The sequence below is a fragment of the Gekko japonicus genome, unplaced genomic scaffold, assembly GCF_001447785.1.
Source record: "Gekko japonicus isolate JY-2015 unplaced genomic scaffold, Gekko_japonicus_V1.1 scaffold1491, whole genome shotgun sequence".
Taxonomy (NCBI): domain Eukaryota; kingdom Metazoa; phylum Chordata; class Lepidosauria; order Squamata; family Gekkonidae; genus Gekko; species Gekko japonicus.
In genome coordinates, this window is record NW_015159755.1 from 53768 (window position 1) to 72843 (window position 19076).

The following is a 19076-nucleotide window of genomic DNA, read 5'->3' on the forward strand; positions in this document are numbered from 1 at the left end:
AGTCTACGCCCTTGTCCTTGAGCTGGCAGGGGCTGGGGGCTCCGTCCAGGAAGTCCAGTGCTAGAAGAAGAAGAGATTGGATTTATACCCCGCCCTTCACTCGGAGTCTCAGAGCGGCTTACAATCTATTTTCCCTTCCCCTCCCCACAACAGACACCCTGTGAGGTAGGTGGGGCTGAGAGAGCTCTCTCAAGAGCTGCCCTTGAGAGAACAGCTCTGAAAGAACTTGTGACTGACCCAAAGTCACACTAGCAGCTGCATGTGGAGGAGCGGGGAATCAAACCTGGTTCTCCCAGATTAGAGTCCGCGCTCTTAACCACTACACCAAACTGACTCTGGAGCATCCCTAACAGATGACTGGCCCGCCTGTGCTGGAAAATCTCCAGCGTGGGAGAGTATAGCCCCCTGATTTTGTTCCAGTTGTGGAAGTGCTCTCACTGTTAGGAAGTTTCTCCCAATGTTCAACCGGCATTGGTGCTTCTGTAACACTTAAGCCTGTTTGATCTTTTCTTGCCTTTAGCAGAGAACAGATCTTTGCTCTTTCCCCATGAGACAGCCCATCGGGCCTTTGAAGAGCAGGATCCTGTCTCTCTTGCTGTGCTCTGTGCACCTCACGGGCAACACAAGCAAAGCATTTTCCTCACTCCTGTGCAGGACATGTGTATCTATTGTGGGGAGGGGGACCCTAGCTTCTATGTCTCTGTTCCCCCTCCCGTGTGCCTCGCCATGGATAAAAGCAAACCCTTTTCCCGGCCTGCTCAGGCCACCTAGATCTGTGGTTTGTTAGGATCCGAAAGTCCTCCAAAGCCGGTTGGTGGAGCACAAACTGCCCGTGGAGATGGTCCTGTTTGCTGGGAAACCTTTGGGCAGGACACCATCCCTGCCCCACATCTGGAGTGGTCACTCCTTCCCCTCGCTGTACCAAAATAACGCACAATTTCGAAGGCTTTCATACACTCCCTGATGTCAGAAACCGTTCTGCTTTCATTCGCAGCATCTATGATCATTCTAACAGAGGTCTTGTTTGGATCAAAGTGAGTAAGGTCCTACCTGTTTTGTATTCATTTCTGCCTCCTGAAGGATGCCTTAAACCTACCAGGTGCAACAAGACAGCCATCCTCATAATCCGTATCAACATGGGCACAAAAATGTGCTGCTGTGACAGATGGGTGTGGCCTATTATGCTAATGAGCTCCTGCTGGGCGTGGTCAACTCAGGTGCAATTGCCTGCTGCCTCTGCAGGCGATACACCAAGTCAACAAATAGGCTCATGATCATTACAATCTGCAAAAGGGACGCGGGTAGAAAAGCAGATATCTATGGGCCGAAACCGACAGCCAGTACCACACCAGAGATTCCCCAACACGTCCTTCTCTTGATGCTGTTTTCCCTTCTCTCACACATAGACAAAACACAAACACCCGCTACAGGTGAGGGATGCTGGTCCAGGCATTAATTGGTATTGCTACGGGTACCTTGCTTGTCCAAGTAGTGCAATGCTCCCTCTAAGATGTGGAGTCTTGTGAGCAGAAATTCTACTTTGTGAGCTCCTGGCATTAAAGTTGTGAGCGAGTGATCTAACTACTACTGCATGAATGAGTTTGCTCTGGAGCCCTCCTTCCTGAGCTGAGAAGAAAACGTGTGAGCCGGAGGCTAAAAAACTGTGAGCTAGCTCACACTAACTCAACTTGGTGGGAACACTGGCAGTGAGAAGTTCCAGGGCCAGCACTTACCCAGTTCGGTTCTCCTTAGAGGAGAGAGCACAAGATGCTGTTCTATAGTATTTAATTTATTTAGAGGCAGATCACAGGTGAAGGCCAAGAGGTGCTCCTACAGCAGAGAAAGAGGACTTGGACCTCAAGTTGCTTCAGCCAACCCCTCCTGGTGGCTCTTTTCTTGTCTCTCTAGGGGCCCTTTCCACACTAGACCCTTAATCCTGGTTCAACATTGTCTCCTACTAGCTATTCTGCACAACACTCGACTTCACCCCTCTTTTTATCCCAGGTTTTTTGTCAATTCTGCATTACATTGTGGCCACCCCGGGTTCAGACTGCCGTTGCCCCAGGGTACGTGGATCCCGTTTTGCTGCAGGCTTTCCCTCGATCCGGAGTGGCCCCAGTGCGGATTTAAGTGTAGAATTTTTAACTCAGTTTCGCAGAAGGTTAAGCACTGCTGCCAGAACAGCCCCCAAAGAGCCATTTCAGTGGTGTGTTACGTTTGATCAGGGGTGGGTTGCTGAAAACCAACTGCCAGGTGCCACGGTTTTGTGTGTGCAGTGCCAATCCCAAACCCAACACGCAACCAACTTGAGATGGAGATCACAGCCAAGTAGAACATTGTTGTTGTTCATGTGCCTTATTAAAACTGTGTCTAGCTAGCCCCTCCTTCTCTAAAACGAATCCCCAAGCAAGTGAAAACAATCATAAAATGGTAATAAAATCATAAGTAGCCTCTAATTCTCATCTTAACTGTGTCTTAAAAACCAAAAGCATTAAAGCCATCAGCAGTTAAAACTGGCATCCATCAAAATCCAGACCATTAAACAGCATCAGAAGCCGTTCCCCCAGCAGTCTGTAGCTCCTGAAAGGTTATGAGAATCTTCTAGCCTCTGTTGGGAGGAGCTATTCGCCTTTTAGGTGCTGATACTTCCCTAGATTAGCGGGGTGGTGGTGGTGGTGGTCTCGCTTTGTAAGAACCCACAGCTTACAACGAAGTACACGCATTCAGGAATGGTTATACTTTTATTGCAAAGCCAAAGATTCAGTAACACAGGCACTGTTAAGAATGCCGGCAACCCATTGAACATAATAGGATATAGGGCATTCGTATGCACCCTCCCATGGCATGGGCCAATTAGCTACCCTCCCGTGCGCGGGACCAGCTAGGAAACCGTTAGGTGGCGAAAGCTGGGAAGCAGTAGTCTCTCACGGTACATAGGAGACTTCCAGACAATACATCCTCCTCCTGCACATCTGTAGCGATAAGCATTTCAGCACAGGCAGAACAGCAGAGATAGGCATGCAATAGCAATTACCAAGACACAGAACGAACCCCCCAAAGCCCCATGGCAGCATAGCTGACACGCTTATGAATGCCAAACCCCCTACTTCATCTTTAGGTATCCAGATTTCATTGACTTACACGTAACTAGTTAGGAGTTAATAATAAAACCTCCACACCCAAAAGCAGTATATCTCTGAATACTCATGACTTAGGGACTAGCAAGGTGTACCGATGCCTTCATGCCCTGCTTTGTGAGATTGAGTTACATATGAGCAGCCAGTGCGATGCAGTGGCAAAAAAAGGCTAATGTGATCTTGGGGTGGGTCAACAGAGGCACAACATCCAAATCACAAGATGCCGTAGTCCTGCTGTACATTGCATTGGTCAGGCTGCACCTGGAGTATTGTGTGCAGTTCTGGAGGCCTCACTTCAAAAAGGATGTGGACAGAATGGAGCAGGTGCAGAGGAGAGCGGCAAGGATGATTGGGGGCCTGGAGACCAAGCCCTGTGTGGAAAGGCTGAGGGACTTGGGAATGTTCCATCTGGAGGTTGAGGGGGGACTTTTTTTGGGGGGGGTAGTTTTTATTCAACAAAAACTATGTAACAGGATAGAAAAGCAATGTAATAACTTCATACGTTTTGGTTGGAAATATACAAACATACAACTCCAACAAGAAACAGTAACAATGTAAGTATGCTACGAGTAAATACAAACACATACATTAGAAAACTGCTGACTCTGTGGTTCTGTGCATGGATGCACCTGCATGGCTGCCGGGCTTGACTGGACCTTTGAGCTGATCTTCCCAATTTCTGTTTATCGCTATTCTTAATGCTAGATAGTGTCCAAAGCAGGTCTGACTGTATGAGGGGCCGGTTCTCTACCCGAGACCACTTGCAGGGGAAAACAACGAATACTCTGCAGAGAGCTCAGCTCACTCCCATCAGGCGGCACGGCAGGTTACGGCATCCCTAGAGGATACAGTGTGGTGAGATGGTTCGACTAGGATCTGGGGACCCCCACTCTGCCGCGGACACTGGCTGGGTGGTCTTGGGCCAGACACTCTCAGCCTGTCCGACCTCACAGGATCGGGTGTTGTGAAAATAAAATGGAGGAGAGGCACATGATGCAATCCCCTTTGGGGTCTCCACTAGGGAGAAAAGCAGATCAGAAATGAAGCCAGTAAATAAATAAGTGTATAAATAAATCCCCTCGTTGGCCTGCACTATCACCAGCTGGGTCTAAGCCAAGACTCTTTGCTGCAGAAGAGAAGAAGAAGAAGAGAAGATATTGGATTTATACCCCGCCCTTCACTACCCAAAGGTGTCTCAGAGCGGCTTACAAACTCCTTTCCCTTCCCCTCCCCACAACAGACACCCCGTGAGGTGGGTGGGGCTGAGAGAGCTCTGACACAAACTGCTCTTTTTCAAGGACAGCTGTGCCAGAGCTTGTGACTGACCCAAGGTCACATCAGCAGCTGCAAGTGGAGGAGTGGGGAATCAAACCCGGTTCTCCCAGATTAGAGTCCGCACACTTAACCACTACACCAAACTGCAGGTACCTGGAATCAGCCCTGACTGTACCCTGAGCCAGCAGGAGCCTTTAGGGCTGTGGGGCTGGCCGCATCCTCCTCTTCACAAAAGCCCCAAATAAGCAGCCCTCCAGCCCTGCCTGTGCAGCCGGCACCGTGAATTGTTCCGTGGACACCATGCGGCAAGCAGTCACTGGAGACCAGCCAGCGGCGTTATCAGAAGGACGTATCAGGTACCCAAGGAAGTTAAGGTCTTGCAGGTGCCGGGTGTGTCAGCTGCCAAAGGGACGAATGGCAGCGGGAGTTCAAATTCCAAACCGCACTGTGTCGGTAGGACAGGTTAACCCATTTCAAAAGGACAAGCGTCTTGGGAAGGAGACAAAACTGTCCCAGGAGGGTGTTGGACTGAAGCAGCGGAACGAAGTTTCGAGTCCAGTGGGGCACCTTTAAAACCAACCAAGTTTAATTCTGGGTATAAGCTTTCGTGTGCAGGCACACTTCCTTCAGAAGTATCTGGAGAAGTCTGTTACCCAAAATGGTCTAATATTTAATTCATTGGGGGAATTTAGCTAAGCGAGAGGGGGTAACTTGGGATCCGCACCTTTGCATAAGGGGATTCCTTCCCAGCGAACTCTCAAATGAACCCGGCTGATGTTTAACTAATAGCTTTATTGAAACCGATAGAAGAGCAAAGCACACCCACAAAAGACACAGTAAATCAAGCATAGAAGGTCTAGCCAGGAAATAAAGACTGTAGTGGGGAAATAGTGTTGAGGGTGGGTTATATTTACCTATACTGAAGCTTCAGATCCACAGAAGACAAGAGCGACCAACGCTCACTGTGAGTAGTTGACATCAGGAACTGAAGACATATCTGCAGGAAGTGTGCTTGCACCAGACAGCTTATACCTTGAATAAAACTTGGTTGGTCCTAAATGTGCCCAACTGGACTTGAACTTTGTTTTGTTACCCAAAGTTCCGGTTGGCCAACTTGACCACATCTGATTCGGCAAGTTGACTCCTCTGGGAAGAAAGCTCCCGTGGAGATGGAGGGTGTACAGGCCGCTTGAGTCGGAGAGCTCCCTTGATAACGACCAACAAAACTCTGCCTGGTTGTCTCTAGTTCCCTCCTTTGTAGGCGGGGTGGCCTGCCTCTTGGTGGGGGCCTGGAGATCTCATGGTAGAAGAAAAAGAAGAAGAGGAGGAAGAGGAAGAAGAGGAGGAGGAGGAGGAGATTGGATTTATACCCCGCCCTTTACTACCCAAGGGAGTCTCAGAGGGGTTGACAATCTCCTTCCCATCCCCACAACAGACACCCTGTGTGGTAGGTGGGGCTGAGAGAGCTCTGACAGAAACTGCTCTTTTTCAAGAACAGCTGTGCCAGAACTATGGCTTGCCCGAGGTCATCCAGAAGAAGAGATTGGATTTATACCCCGCCCTTCACTACCCAAAGGTGTCTCAGAGCAGCTTACGAACTCTTTTCCCTTCCCCTCCCCACAACAGACACCCTGTGAGGCAGGTGGGGCTGAGAGAGCTCTGACAGAAACTGCTCTTTTTCAAGAATAGCTGTGCCAGAACAATGGTTTGCCCAAGGTCATCCAGCCAGGTGCGAGTGGAGGAGTGGGGGAATCAAACTGGGTTCTCCCGGATTAGAGTTCGCGCACTTAACCACGACACCAAACTGGTACTTCAACTGATCTGGAGACGACAGAGATCCGTTCTCCTGGAGGAAACAGCCTCTCTGGTTTTGCCCCTGCTGAGTCCCCCCCCTCCCCCAAATCTCCAGGTATTTTCCAGCCCAGAGTTTGCAACCCTACAAGTTGCAGGACTCATGATGTCACAGTCTCTCCAGCCCTTTTCTGCTGTTTCTCCACCTCTCTAGTCCTTCCCCCTCAGCCTCCAAACTGTGGGTGCCCCCCCCCGTTGTTTCCGCACACCTTCCAGGCATGGGGTTTCGGCCTCTGCCAGGCCCCAACCATTAGGGTTACTTCCCCAACTCCAGCTGGGGAGGGATGAAGGGAGAGGCTGACCACATCCAGATGTTCGAGCATGGATCCAGATGCTCAAGCACATATTAGGATGGCACAGGACTATCTGTTTGGTGTAGTGGTTAAGTGCGCGGACTCTAATCTGGGAGAACTGGCTTTGATTCCCCAGTCCTCCACTTGCACCTGGCTGGATGACCTTGGGCAAGCCGTAGTTCTGATAAGAGCTTTCCTTGAAAAAGAGCGATTTCTGTCAGAGCTCTCTCAGCCCCACCTGCCTCACAGGGTGCCTGCTGTGGGGAGGGGAAGGGAAAGGAGTTTGTAAGCCGCTCTGAAAGACCTTTTGGTAGTGAAGGGCAGGGTATAAATCCAATCTCTTCTCTTCTTCTTCTGTTTCAGAGTGATTTGGGTGCGTCTGAAGCAATTAGAACATAGTTTGAGTCCGCTGGCACCTTTAAAAACAATGAAGTTTACTTCTGGGTATAAGTTTACCTGTACACATAAGTTTAGACCCAGAATTAAACTCTTTTGGTCTTCAAGGTGCCACTGGACTCAAACTCTGTTCCCTTTATAAAAGTGCTGTACTATAGCACCATTTCTTGATAACATTGCCCTGTTTCCTGTATTAACCCCCCCCCCCCAAATATTTATGGAAACCTGGGAGCTGTCCTCTCCTCAAAGCGGGGACCACCACAGAAGTAGGAGGTGGGGGGGGGGCGGTTGTTGATCTTAGCCATTTGACAGGTGACGCTGTCACTTGTCGGTCGAGGCTTTCCCTGGCTCGGTTCAGGCAAACAGCAACGCAGGACGGCAGAATGGCTGGCAGACAACCGTTCGAGGCTCTGCGCGGCCCCTTTGCCTGCACCCTCCCTGCAGACAGAAAGCTAGCGCGGCAGGGAGAAAAGTCCCACCTCTCTCTTTTTGAGAGAGTCTGCCTATTGAGGCAGACTCAGCATGGGTTCTGTAAGGGAAGATCTTGTCTCACTAACCTGTTAATGTTCTTTGAGGGGGTGAACAAACATGTGGACAAGGGGGATCCAATAGATATTGTTTACCTTGACTTCCAGAAAGCTTTTGATAAAGTTCCTCATCAAAGGCTCCTAAGCAAGCTCAAAAATCATGGGATAAAAGGACAAGTCCTTTTATGGATCAAAAACTGGCTAATTAATAGAAAACAGAGAGTGAGTATAAATGGGCAGTTCTCCCAGTGGAGGGGGGTAAGCAGTGGGGTACCACAGGGATCAGTACTTGGTCCACTGCTTTTTAACTTGTTCATTAATGATTTGGAGTTGGGAGTAAGCAGTGAAGTGGCTAAATCTGCGGATGATACGAAGTTGTTCAGGGTGGTGAAAACCAGTGAGGATTGTGAGGCACTCCAAAGGGATCTGTCAAAGATGGGCGAGTGGGCGTCAACATGGCAAATGGGGTTCAATGTGGCCAAGTGCAAGGTGATGCACATTGGAGCCAAAAATCCTAAATATAAATACACATTGATGGGGTCTGAACTGGCAGAGACAGATCAAGAGAGAGATCTTGGAGTTGTAGTAGATAACTCACTGAAAATGTCGAGACAGTGTGTGACTGCAATAAAGAAGGCCAATGCTATGCTGGGGATTATTAGGAAGGGTATTGAAAACAGATCAGCCAATATAATAATGCCCCTATATAAATCAATGGTGAGACCTCATTTGGAATACTGTGTGCAGTTCTGGGCACCACACCTTAAAAAGGATATTATAGCTTTGGAAAAAGTGCAGAAAAGGGCAACTCGAATGATAAAAGGGTTGGAACACTTTCCCTATGAGGAAAGGTTAAAGCGCTTAGGGCTCTTTAGCTTGGAGAAAAGACGACTGAGGGGTGACATGATCGAGGTTTATAAGATTATGCATGGGAAAGAGCAGGTAGAGAAAGAGGTACTTTTCTCCCTTTCTCACAATACAAGAACCCGTGGGCACTCCATGAAATTGCTGAGCGGTCGGGTTAGAACGGATAAAAGGAAGTACTTCTTCACCCAAAGAGTGATTAACACATGGAATTCACTGCCACAGGAAGTGGTGGGTGCTACAAGCATGGACGGCTTCAAAAGGGAATTAGATAAGCATATGGAGCAGAGGTCCATCAGTGGCTATTAGCCACAAGGTATAGCTAGGGGCTCTGGGGCAAGTGATGCTCTGTCTTCTTGGTGCTTGGGGGGGGGTCAACAGTGGGAGGGTTCTTTCCCTCCTGCCCTGTCGGGTTTGGACTTGCAGGGCGTTTTCAGCCGAGCGGAGCACCGTGGCGCACGCAGGGTCCCGCGCTTGCCTCGCCGTCGCTCTGCGGCTCCTCCGACCCTCTCAGGACGCCCCCGCCGCCGTGTGCACCAGTCCCGGCGTGGAGGAGCAGGACTCCCAAAGCCCTTGGCCGCCTGCCAGCGGCGCCTTCCCCGGCTCCTCTGAGAACGACGGGAGCCTCTCCCTCCCGACCCCCCCCTTCCCCGGCGGAGGGCCGACGAGAGGGCGGCGTGGGAGGGGCGTGGGGAAGGGGGGCGGCAGAGCCAGGCTGGGCCACCGCGCGCAATTGCGCTGCGCTTTGGAGAGGCGCCGCCGCCGCCCCCTGACCGGGCCCCGCGTCGCCTGCTCGGGGCTGCGTAAGGCCTCTCCCCGCCTCGTCGGGAAGCCGAGGCCGGGGACGACGGGCCGGCGAGGAAGAAGCGCCGCCCTCTCCTGAGCCCCCGAATCCGGCTCCCCCCCTTCCTCCCTCCCTCCTTCCCCGAGTTGGGTGCCAATGGCCGGCGCCTCGTCTGGAAGCCGCCTGCTGCGGCACGCGCGGAGGAGGCGGCGAAGGCGGCGGCAGTCCGGGAAAGCTGGCCGCCGGGAATAGGGGCTGCCTCGGGCTCGCCCTCTGCCGCAGCCACCCGCAGCTGCCTGCCTCGCCTCTCCTCCCCCCCTGGGCCCGGGCGATCCGCTCCGTGCGCGCTGCATGGCGCCGGCGCTTCCAGGAGGCCGGGGGTCCCAGGCCGCGGTCGGGGTTGCTGCTTGGAACCAAGCCCCCACGGGAATCCGAGGGTCTTTCCCCCAGGTCGACTCCTGGAGTCGTTGTTCCCGGGTAAGTGCGATTAAAACAGGCAAGGACGGGGTGGGAGGGCGAGGAAGGGACGAGCGCGGCCGAGCATGTGCAGAGTGGATCGGCGTGGTTTTCGGCACGGTTACGCATTTGGCACGCTGCAGCGACGCGCGTTCCTGTCCTTTTGGCGCATCGCACTTTTACTTTCATTCTTTCGACAGCTGCTGAGCGGCGCGATTGAGAAGCGCGGATCCCGTTAAGGAAACCGTCGCTGTGAGTTCTGTGTGTTTTGGGGGAAAGAATCCTTAAGCTGCAGCTGTCGGGGCTGCGGTGATCTCATTTGACCGGTCGGAGATCTTTTCTTTCATCTCTGCTTGGCCTTCTGAGGTGGGTGCCAGGGCCGGCTCACTCACTAGGCGAACTAGGCAGTCGCCTAGAGCGGGAGGGCCCTTAGGGGCGCCAAACTGGACCTGGCCCCTTACTCTGGGAGTTTCTTGATTATTTGTGTTTTTCATTCTTCCTAAAATGCATTTATTATTGAAAATTGGTGGGCGCAGGGGGGGGGGCGCTGCCACCAGAAGGGATCCTCGCCTAGGGTGCAAAATAAGCTGGGGCCGGTCCTGGTGGATGCACAGGGTGGATGGCAGTCCCCTCCGTAGGCAATGACCAGATCCTCAGCTTCATCTCCGTGGGTGGACACGGCCGGCCCCAGGGTTTTTTGCACCCTAGGCGAGGGTACCTTCTGGCGCCCCTCCCCGTGCATCCCCCAATTTTCAAACATAAATGCATTTTAGGAAGAATGAACAACACAACATCTGAAAGGTTGTAAGTTCGGTGGGGCTGAGAGAGCTCTTTCGAGGACTGCCCTTGAGAGAACAGCTCTGAGAGAACTTGTGACTGAACCAAGGCCACACCAGCAGCTGCATGTGGAGGAGGAGTGGGGGAATCCAACCCGGGTCACCCAGATTAGAGTCTGCACTCCTAACCACTGATTCCTGGGGGTGGGGAGCCCAGTGGCTCCTGCTCCTCCAAGAGGAGGACGGCTGCGCTTCTGAGCACACTGAAAGACCCGGCGGCGCGGAGCAATCACCCTGACCCACCTAGTCAAGAAAGTTGCAGGGCTTTTGGCGGGGGGGGGCTTTTGGTGGGGGGCCGGGTGCCAGTTTGGTGCCCCGGCTGGCGCGCTTTAGGCGAGCGCCTAGTTCACCTAGTGAGCGAGCCGGCCCTGTGGGTGGATTGTGTCCTCTCCAAACCTTTCCCGCGGCCAAATATTCAGAATTGTTAATAGAGCTCTTAACAGCCAGAGAGACTTCTGGTTATCCAAAACCCCGAAGGCCACAGTCTTAACTCTGGAATTAGGTACAGTTTGAAGGAGTTGGATGCCATCGGTGGATTTTAGCTTTGCTTTGTATTGTGAGCCAATCTTACCGACGGTACTGAAGCGCAGGACTTAGAATGGAACTAATTTACCATCACTTATGGCAAATGCTGGGTAAATACAAGCGAGAGGCGTTCAAAAGGCTGAACAGTTGGTTCCTTCCTGCTGTGGTAACTTGACGGAATCACTGGGTGTTAGTTCGTTTTAGTTTTTATCTTCAAGCGAGCCTGGGTTGATTGGAACCTGTTTGGGCTGATTTTAAAAAGCCATTTTCTGAGCAAAGAACTCACTGGCTGGGGTTGACCGAAGCATTGTTGTATGACTAAGTTTCTGTCTTCTACTATGAAAATACAGGCTGAGATAATGTGTTGTGTATAATTTATTCCGATTACCTGCAATCCTTCTCGTTGTCCGATGTGCTAAATTGAATTATATGTCTGGAAATATAATTTTAGCTAATTAATGTTGTTCTGCTTCTGTATTGTTTGTGGGCTGTAATAAAGATAAGAACCAAGTGGTTCATTCCTGGAAATCCAAAGGAAGCCCGGGTAGTTAACACATTTTATTGAGTGTGAAATAGCAAGAGAGGTTTTCAAAAAGGTCCTGACCTGGATAGGCCCCCCAGTCTCCTAAGATCTTGGAAGCTAAGCAGGGCTGGCCTTGGTTGGTGTTTGGATTGGAGACTACCCAGGAAGTTGAGGCAATCGCAAACCACTCCTGAATGCCTCTTGCCTTGAAAACAGTACACACACATAAACATATGGTGTATGTGTGCATGAGTTGTCTGTGATTGCGCTGATTATTGTGCCCGGTTGGAAAGCCAGGGAGCCACACTGCTGTCTTTGCTATCAGCTGACTGAGGTCACTGTCCGGTTAGGCTGACTATTGAGAGAGAGCTAGGTTTCCCTTGCTCGAAAGCCAGTCGAATCTGACTCTAGGGTTGCGGTGCTCATCTCCGTTTCCAAGCCGAAGAGCCAGCGCTGTCCAAAGATGTTTCCGTGGTCATGTGGCCGGCATGACTAGACGCTGAGGCGCGCAGAACGCTGTTACCTTCCCACCGAAGTGGTACCTATTTATCTACTTGCAATTTCTTGCTTTCGAACTGCTAGGTTGGCAGGAGCTGGGGCCAGAGATGGGAGCTCACTTCGTCATGCAGCACTCGGGCCTCAAACTGCTGAACTACCAACTTTCCAGCCTGCAGTTCAGCGTCTTAACCACTGAGCATGGACTCTAACCTGGGAGAACTGGGTTTGATTCCCCACTTCTCCACATGCAGCTGCTGGCGTGACCTTGGATCAGTCACAAGTTCTTTCAGAGCTGTTCTCTCAGGAGCAGTTCTCAAAAGAGCTCTCTCAGCCCCACCTGAGAGGTAGAAGGGAAAGGAGACTGTAAGTCGCTCTGAGACTCCTTCGGGTAGTGAAGGGTGGGGTATAAATGCAATCTCTTCTCTTCTTCTTCTGTTTAGGCAAGAGTGTCTTTGGCTATGTGGACTATCCGGCCATGCTGAAATCCAGGGGGTGTGTGTGTCAGTTGTTCACTGACAGTATCTGCTAGATCAGTTGATCGGCATCCCAGCAAGCTGTGGCAGATCTCCTGTGACTCGGGGAACAGTCTTAATCAGGCCTGCTCAAAAATAAGTCCAGTTTTATTCAATGGGCTTACTTCTGTGAAATTCTTCCTAAGACTGCAGGCTCCAGCCCTGTGTTTTTGGAATGGAGCTAGAGATGAGAGAGAGAGAGAGAATGAGAATGAGAATATTATTAGGCTTCCTTGGCATCCACTGGTCAATAGAGAGAAGAGATTGAGAAGAGATTGGATTTATACCCCGCCCTTCACTACCCAAAGGTGTCTCAGAGCGGCTGACAAACTCCTTTCCCTTCCCCTCCCCACAACAGACACCCTGTGAGGTAAAAGAAGAAGAAGAAGAGATTGGATTTATACCCCGCCCTTCACTACCCAAAGGTGTCTCAGAGCGGCTGACAAACTCCTTTCCCTTCCCCTCCCCACAACAGGCACCCTGTGAGGCAGGTGGGCTGAGAGAGCTCTTGACAAAAACTGCTCTTTTTTCAAGAACAGCTCTTGTCAGAACTATGGCTTGCCGAAGGTCCTCCAGCCAGGTGCAAGTGGAGGAGTGGGGCATCAAAGCCGGTTCCCCCAGATTAGAGTCCGCGCACTTCACCACGACACCAAACTGGCTCAACATGAAAGAGCAATGTGGTGGAAAAGTGCAGTCAAGTTGCCGCCAATTTACAGTGACTCCGCAGGGCTTTCGAGGCAAGGTACATCCAAAGGCGGTTTGCCATGGACTGCCCTGCATAGCAACCCCGGGCTTCCTTGGCGTTCTCCCGTCCAAGAACTAACCAGGGCCAATCCTGCTTAGCTTCTGCGATCTGATGAGATCCGGCCCGCCTGGGGCAGTCCTGGTAAGGGAAGAAGAAGAGTAGTAATGTGAGGAAAACAAAACTGGGCAAAGAAAGAGGGGTGAACTTTTGGATGGAGGCGGGTGCTTCTGATTTTGTAGCTGCAGGTTTCACTCCCTCCCCAAAGAGACTCAATAAAGGAATCTAAAAATCATGACCACTAAAGGAATCTAAAAATCAGGCCCTGTGGCCAGGCAGCCCAAGGCAGGATTAAAGCAAGCCGTTCCCATGACAACTGGAAGGGCAGAATCGAAAGGAAGGCATTCTTTCCCCTCGCGTCAGAAGCCCCAGTTTTAGATTGGGAAAACAATGTCAGGGGGCAGGGATGAGATCCCTGAAACTGAAGCCGCTGGCGTTTCAACGTGGGGAGCTGTTCCAGATTGTGATCCTGTGTCTGCCGTCTGAATTGGTGCAGCCGATTGGGCTAGAGCCAGTTTGGTGTAGTGGTTGGGAGTGTGGACTCTAATCTGGGAGGACCGGGTTTGATTCTCGACTCCTCCACGTGCAGCTGCTGGTGTGACCTTGGGTCAGTCACAAGTTCTCTCAGGGCAGTCCTCGAAAGAGCTCTCTCAGCCCCACCTCCCTCACAGGGTGTCTGTTGTGGGGAGGGGAAGGTAAGCCGCTCTGAGACTCCTTCGGGTACTGAGGTAAAAGGTAAAGGTTCCCTTGCTCGAAAGCCAGTCGAATCCGACTCTAGGGTTGCGGTGCTCATCTCCGTTTCCAAGCCGAAGAGCCAGCGCTGTCCGAAGACGTTTCCGTGGTCATGTGGCCGGCATGACTAAACACCAAGGCGCACGGAACTCTGTTCCCTTCCCACCGATGTGGTCTCTATTTATCTACTTGCAATTTCTTGCTTTCGAACTGCTAGGTTGGCAGGGTGGGGTATAAATCCAATCTCCTCCCCCCCGCATGTGTGAACCGGTTTTGAAATCGAGGCGGGCCTCGGCTATGTCTTCTGTTCCGGCGCCCAACTCTGACTCGGCTTGAGTGCATGCAGAGCTCCTTCCCCGTCAGTGACACACAATTGCCGTTTCCTAAGAAACCCGAAATGAGGAAGAAGAACGAAACACACAAAACCGCATTTCCTGCTAGGCTGGAAATTTAAACAAGGGCTCTGAGGTGTTGCGCCCACACGCTGTGTCCCTGGTGTTTTCCCCCTCCACAAGAAAACTTCCTCATACCTCTGAAACAACCCAGTTCCACCGAGACTCACTCTCTAATCCAGTTTTGACGTGGCCTAGACTCTCAGTTGTCTTTCATCGTTTAACACTGGCCAGGTTTATATTTTATTTTTGTGTGTGTGTCTTGTGTGTGTGTATCTATATGTGTACGTGTATGTTCTTACTGTATTTCCAGTGGCCTTCCCACACGTTAAAGGTAAAGGTAAAGGTTCCCTTGCTCGAAAGCCAGTCGAAACCGACTCTAGGGTTGCGGTGCGCATCTCCGTTTCAAAGCCGAAGAGCCAGCGCTGTCTGAAGACGTTTCCGTGGTCATGTGGCCAGCATGACTAAACACCGAGGTGCACGAAACGCTGTTACCTTCCCACCGAGGTGGTCCCTATTTATCTACTTGCAATTTCTTGCTTTCGAACTGCTAGGTTGGCAGGAGCTGGAACTAGAGACAGGAGCTCACCCTGTCTTGCGGCACCCGGGTCTTGAACCGCTGAACTACTGACCTTCCACAGCCTGCAGTTCAGTGTCTTAACCACTTGAGCCACCGCAGCCCCACTCCCACACGTTACGCAGAGGCAAAACCAAGTTTCCTATGAAGCCTCCTCTCCCCTCTTAACCCTGTGCCTCCCTGCCAGCCCACCTCTAAGAGAGCGGCGACCCATCTTTCGGCCCTGATCCACACGTCAAGAACCACTCCCGTACTCTATTGCATGTTCATCTCCCCTTTCCTATGAAAAGCTCTGGGCTGCAGCCACTGTGAGCGATGGGTCAGACAGAGAATGATGCAGCGAGCTTTATGGGTAAGCCGGGATTTGAACATTCTGCAGGATTTGTCACATCCTGAACACTGTTTGAACTGCTGCCTTCGGGTAGAAGATACAGGACAATTAAAACAAGGACAAACAGATTAAAAAATAGTTTTTATTCGAGAGCTATTATTGCTTTAAATGCTGTATGAAGTTGGAATTTGGGTGACACTGGTGGTTTAAGTTGCAGTGTGAACCTTAAGGGAGTTAGGGGATGGTTGTGGATGGTTGTGTGAGTGTATGAGTATGGTTGTAGATCACCGAATGATTGCACCTTTAATTTCCTTGTACTATGTACAATGACAATAAAGTATATTATTATTATTATTATTATTATTATTATTATTATTATTATTATTATTATTTGAACTCGAGTCTCTCCAGTTATAGTCTGACACTACCACTGCTGTCACCAGTGCTCCCTCTAAGCTGTGGAGTCTTGTGCACAAAAATTCTACTTTGCGAGCTACTGGCATTGAAGTTGTGAGCGAGCGATTTGGCTACTGCATAAATTAGTTTTGCTCTGGAGCAGTGTTCCCTCTAAGCCGAGTTAGTGTGAGCTAGCTCACAGTTTTTAGTCTCCAGCAGCTCACACGTTTTTGTCTTAGCTCAGGAAGGATGGCTCCAGAGCAAACTAATTTATGCAGTAGCCAAATCGCTTGTTCACAACTTTAAGGTCAGTAGCTCACAAAGTAGGGTTTTTGCTCACAGGACTCTACAGCTTAGCGGGAGCATTGCTCTGGAGCCATCCTTCCTGAGCCGAGAAAAAAAAAATGTGTGAGCTGGACGCTAAAAAACTGTGAGCTCGCTCACACTAACTCAACTTAGAGGGAACACTGGTTGTAACCACTCTGGTCATCCAATTGATCAAGTTTTCTTTTTCTCCCGTCGTACCAAAAGTCCTTCCGCAGTATTCTGTTCTCTTCCCCAGCTCGGCCATATCCATATTCTCCCCCAAACCCCTTCCATATCCCCTCCAGAAGGGGACCTTCGGCCTCTCCCCTGCCACAAGAGGCCTGCACTGTGCACATTACAGATTCCCTTCCCTTCCTTGCTCGAGGGAAGGAGTGTAACCCCCGAAAGCAGCCCGGAGTCAGCAGCCATGTTTTGTGGTCACCTTCGTGACCTAATGCGCTGCCTGAGATTCAGGAAGAAGTGTCAAGCTTCTGCCCGGCCTTTTGTTAAACCCAAGCTGGTATCGGGGGCAGGTAACTTAAGTACCACAAGTTGACTTTTCCCACACTTCTCGCATACTTTTAAATTCACGCCCATATTTGGAGTTCTTTCTACCTTCCTCCCCCTCCTAAAAATCGAGCCTTCCAAGGAGATTCGGAGTTTCTAGCCTGGACCCGCTCCTGGCTCAGCAGAGGGACTGTCCCCGTCTCAGTGCAATTAAGGATGCATACAAACCACCTCTCACACACACACACCCCAAACCCGCGTAAGCTGGTTTCTGGATACTGCCTGTTGCCCCAACCGCAGGGTTGGTTTGCTTCCTTACTCTTGCTGAAGCCACTGGGGCTCTCCTGTCCTGCAAACCCCGGACCTTCATCCCCAGACCTGCTTTTCATCACCCGCTCCTAGATTGGACTCGCACCCGTGTTTCCTCCACAGGATCAGGCCTGTATGTTTTCTTTCTCCCCTTTTATTCCCCAAAGCACAGCTGGCTTGCCTAGCGGCCGGCCTGCTCCCCGTTTCCAGATTTTCCCCACATTCACATTTCTAGCTTAGTGTTTACTTAGGATAAGTTTTCTCCTCCTTGATATTGCACCAGATTCCCCAATAAAGTTTGCACTTCTTTTTAAACCTGTAATCCTGTCTCTGTAGTCCTTTTACTGCTGAAACTCACTGCTCCCAGCCACCTCTTTAGGTAAAAGATCTGTTTTCTGCTCCCTGTGCAAGCTAATTCCCCAAGTCAGTCTGGATGCATGTTCGCATGCTCCTTGGGATGTGATAACAGGACCCCCCTTAACTATTTCTCCAATCATTGAGGGATTCAGAGTTTAACTTGTGCTGTGGATCCTGGCTACGGTGATACTTTGGTGTGAAATCCCAGGTAGCCTCCAGTTGTGACTCTTTCCTCAAAAGTTTGGCGGGGTTCTGGCCCAAGTGAAGTGCTGCGTAGGACTGCAGCTAGAATCCCTGGGTACGATCAGGTAACGATTCGACAGTGGTTTCTCCAAGCATGCACAGATTGTCTTTCCTCTCCGTTTCAGAGGGTAGCTGTGTTGGACTGCATTGGAACAGTTGGATTCAAGTCCAGTAGCTCCCCGCTTTGACTCTCGAAAGCTGTTACCTGAAACGCTTGTTGGTCTCTAAGACGGTACTGAATTCGAATCTGTTTCCTCTCCATGTAACTCTTCCACCTCCTAGAATGTACAGAGCCTCTACTGAGCACGCTGAGTTTCTCTGAGAGCCAGTTTGGTGTAGTGGTTAGGAGTGTGGACTCTAATCTGGGAGAACCGGGCTTGATTCCCCACTCCTCCACGTGCAGCCAGCTGGGTGACCTTGGGTCAGTCACAAGTTCTCTCAGAGCTGTCCTCTCATGAGCAGTTCTCAAAAGAGCTCTCTCAGCCCTACCTACCTCACAGGGTTTCTGTTGTGGGGAGGAGAAGGGAAAGGAGATTGTAAGCCGCTCTGAGACTCCCTTGGGTAGTGAAGGGCGGGGTATAAATACAATCTGGGAGGCCAGTCAGTTCTGTGGTCAGATATTGTCCACTGACTGGTCAGTTGCCGGCCTGTTACTTAGTCATCTTCAAATGTTCCCTGAAGCTGGGAAGGCCACTTTAATTTCAAGGGTTTCTCGCTCCGTACCTGCGTATCAGCCAGGAGCCGAACAAAGTTCCTCCCTCTCTGGAATTTCAGACATTTTGTTTTTGAACACTCCTTGTTCCTTAGCTTTATTTTTGCTTGTGAGTCACCAGGGGATTTTCCAGATTAAAAAAAAACAACATTGAAAATTTAAATTCAAATAAAAAAAAATCAAATTAAAAAAATTAGGATGGTCTCTAGATCTTTATCCAGCAGTACCTCGGAGATTTTCAGGGTACAAGCTTTCAAAAGTCAAAGATATCTGATGAAGGGGGCTTTGGCTCTTGAAAGCTTTTGTACCCCAATGACCTTGTTGAAGAAGGGGAGGGGGGAGGAGGAGCTGTCCTTGAGAGAACAGCTCTGACAGTACTGTGGCTTGCCCAAGGTCATCTAGCAGCTGCAGGTGGAGGAATGGGGAATCAAACCCAGTTCTCCCAGATTAGAGTCCGCGCATTTAACCACTACACCAAACTGTTGGTTTCTAAGGTTCTAGTGGACTTAAATCTAGCTCTTCTATTTGTTTCAACCAGTAATATACCCCATTGGGGTATTACAGGAGTCTATATATCAGGCATCTCTCCCTTATTATAATTGAATAGCAACGTTCTATATCGCAACATTCTAAATTTGGCCCCTTTAGTATTAGGCCGGTGGGACTGCCACTTACCATATCTGCCGACCAATAAGAAGCCGAAGCCCGGTCCCGCCCACACCACCCCGCCCAGCGTTTCAAGGTCTTTTGCATATGGAAGCTGATTGGACGTCACTGCATTCCACACCTCAAACTCACCCCCCTCCCCGCAAGGCAGTTGGAATGTCAGTTGCATATGGAACCCTCAAGGTCTTTTGCGTATGGAAGCTGATTGGACTTCACTCCATTCCACACCTCATACCCCCCCCCCCCCGCCTCGCGCAAGGCGACGCTGT

At 50.6% G+C, this 19076-nt stretch overlaps 1 protein-coding gene across 4 annotated transcripts in view; it reads left to right on the forward strand.

The window, feature by feature from the left end:
- The first annotated feature begins 9047 nt into the window (after nt 1-9047).
- Nucleotides 9048-19076, forward strand: part of ST6GALNAC4 (ST6 (alpha-N-acetyl-neuraminyl-2,3-beta-galactosyl-1,3)-N-acetylgalactosaminide alpha-2,6-sialyltransferase 4) — a 31009-nt gene continuing 20980 nt past the window's right edge. Inside the window, exons 1-2 of one of the 4 annotated variants that reach the window (XM_015405764.1) lie at nt 9048-9604; nt 9784-9835. The gene's annotated coding sequence lies outside the window, so the exon portion shown is untranslated. Of the gene's footprint in view, nt 9605-9783; nt 9836-9874; nt 9950-16756; nt 16963-19076 lie in introns of those variants that run through there. The other 3 variants (XM_015405755.1, XM_015405771.1, XM_015405780.1) reach the window with 3 other exon arrangements.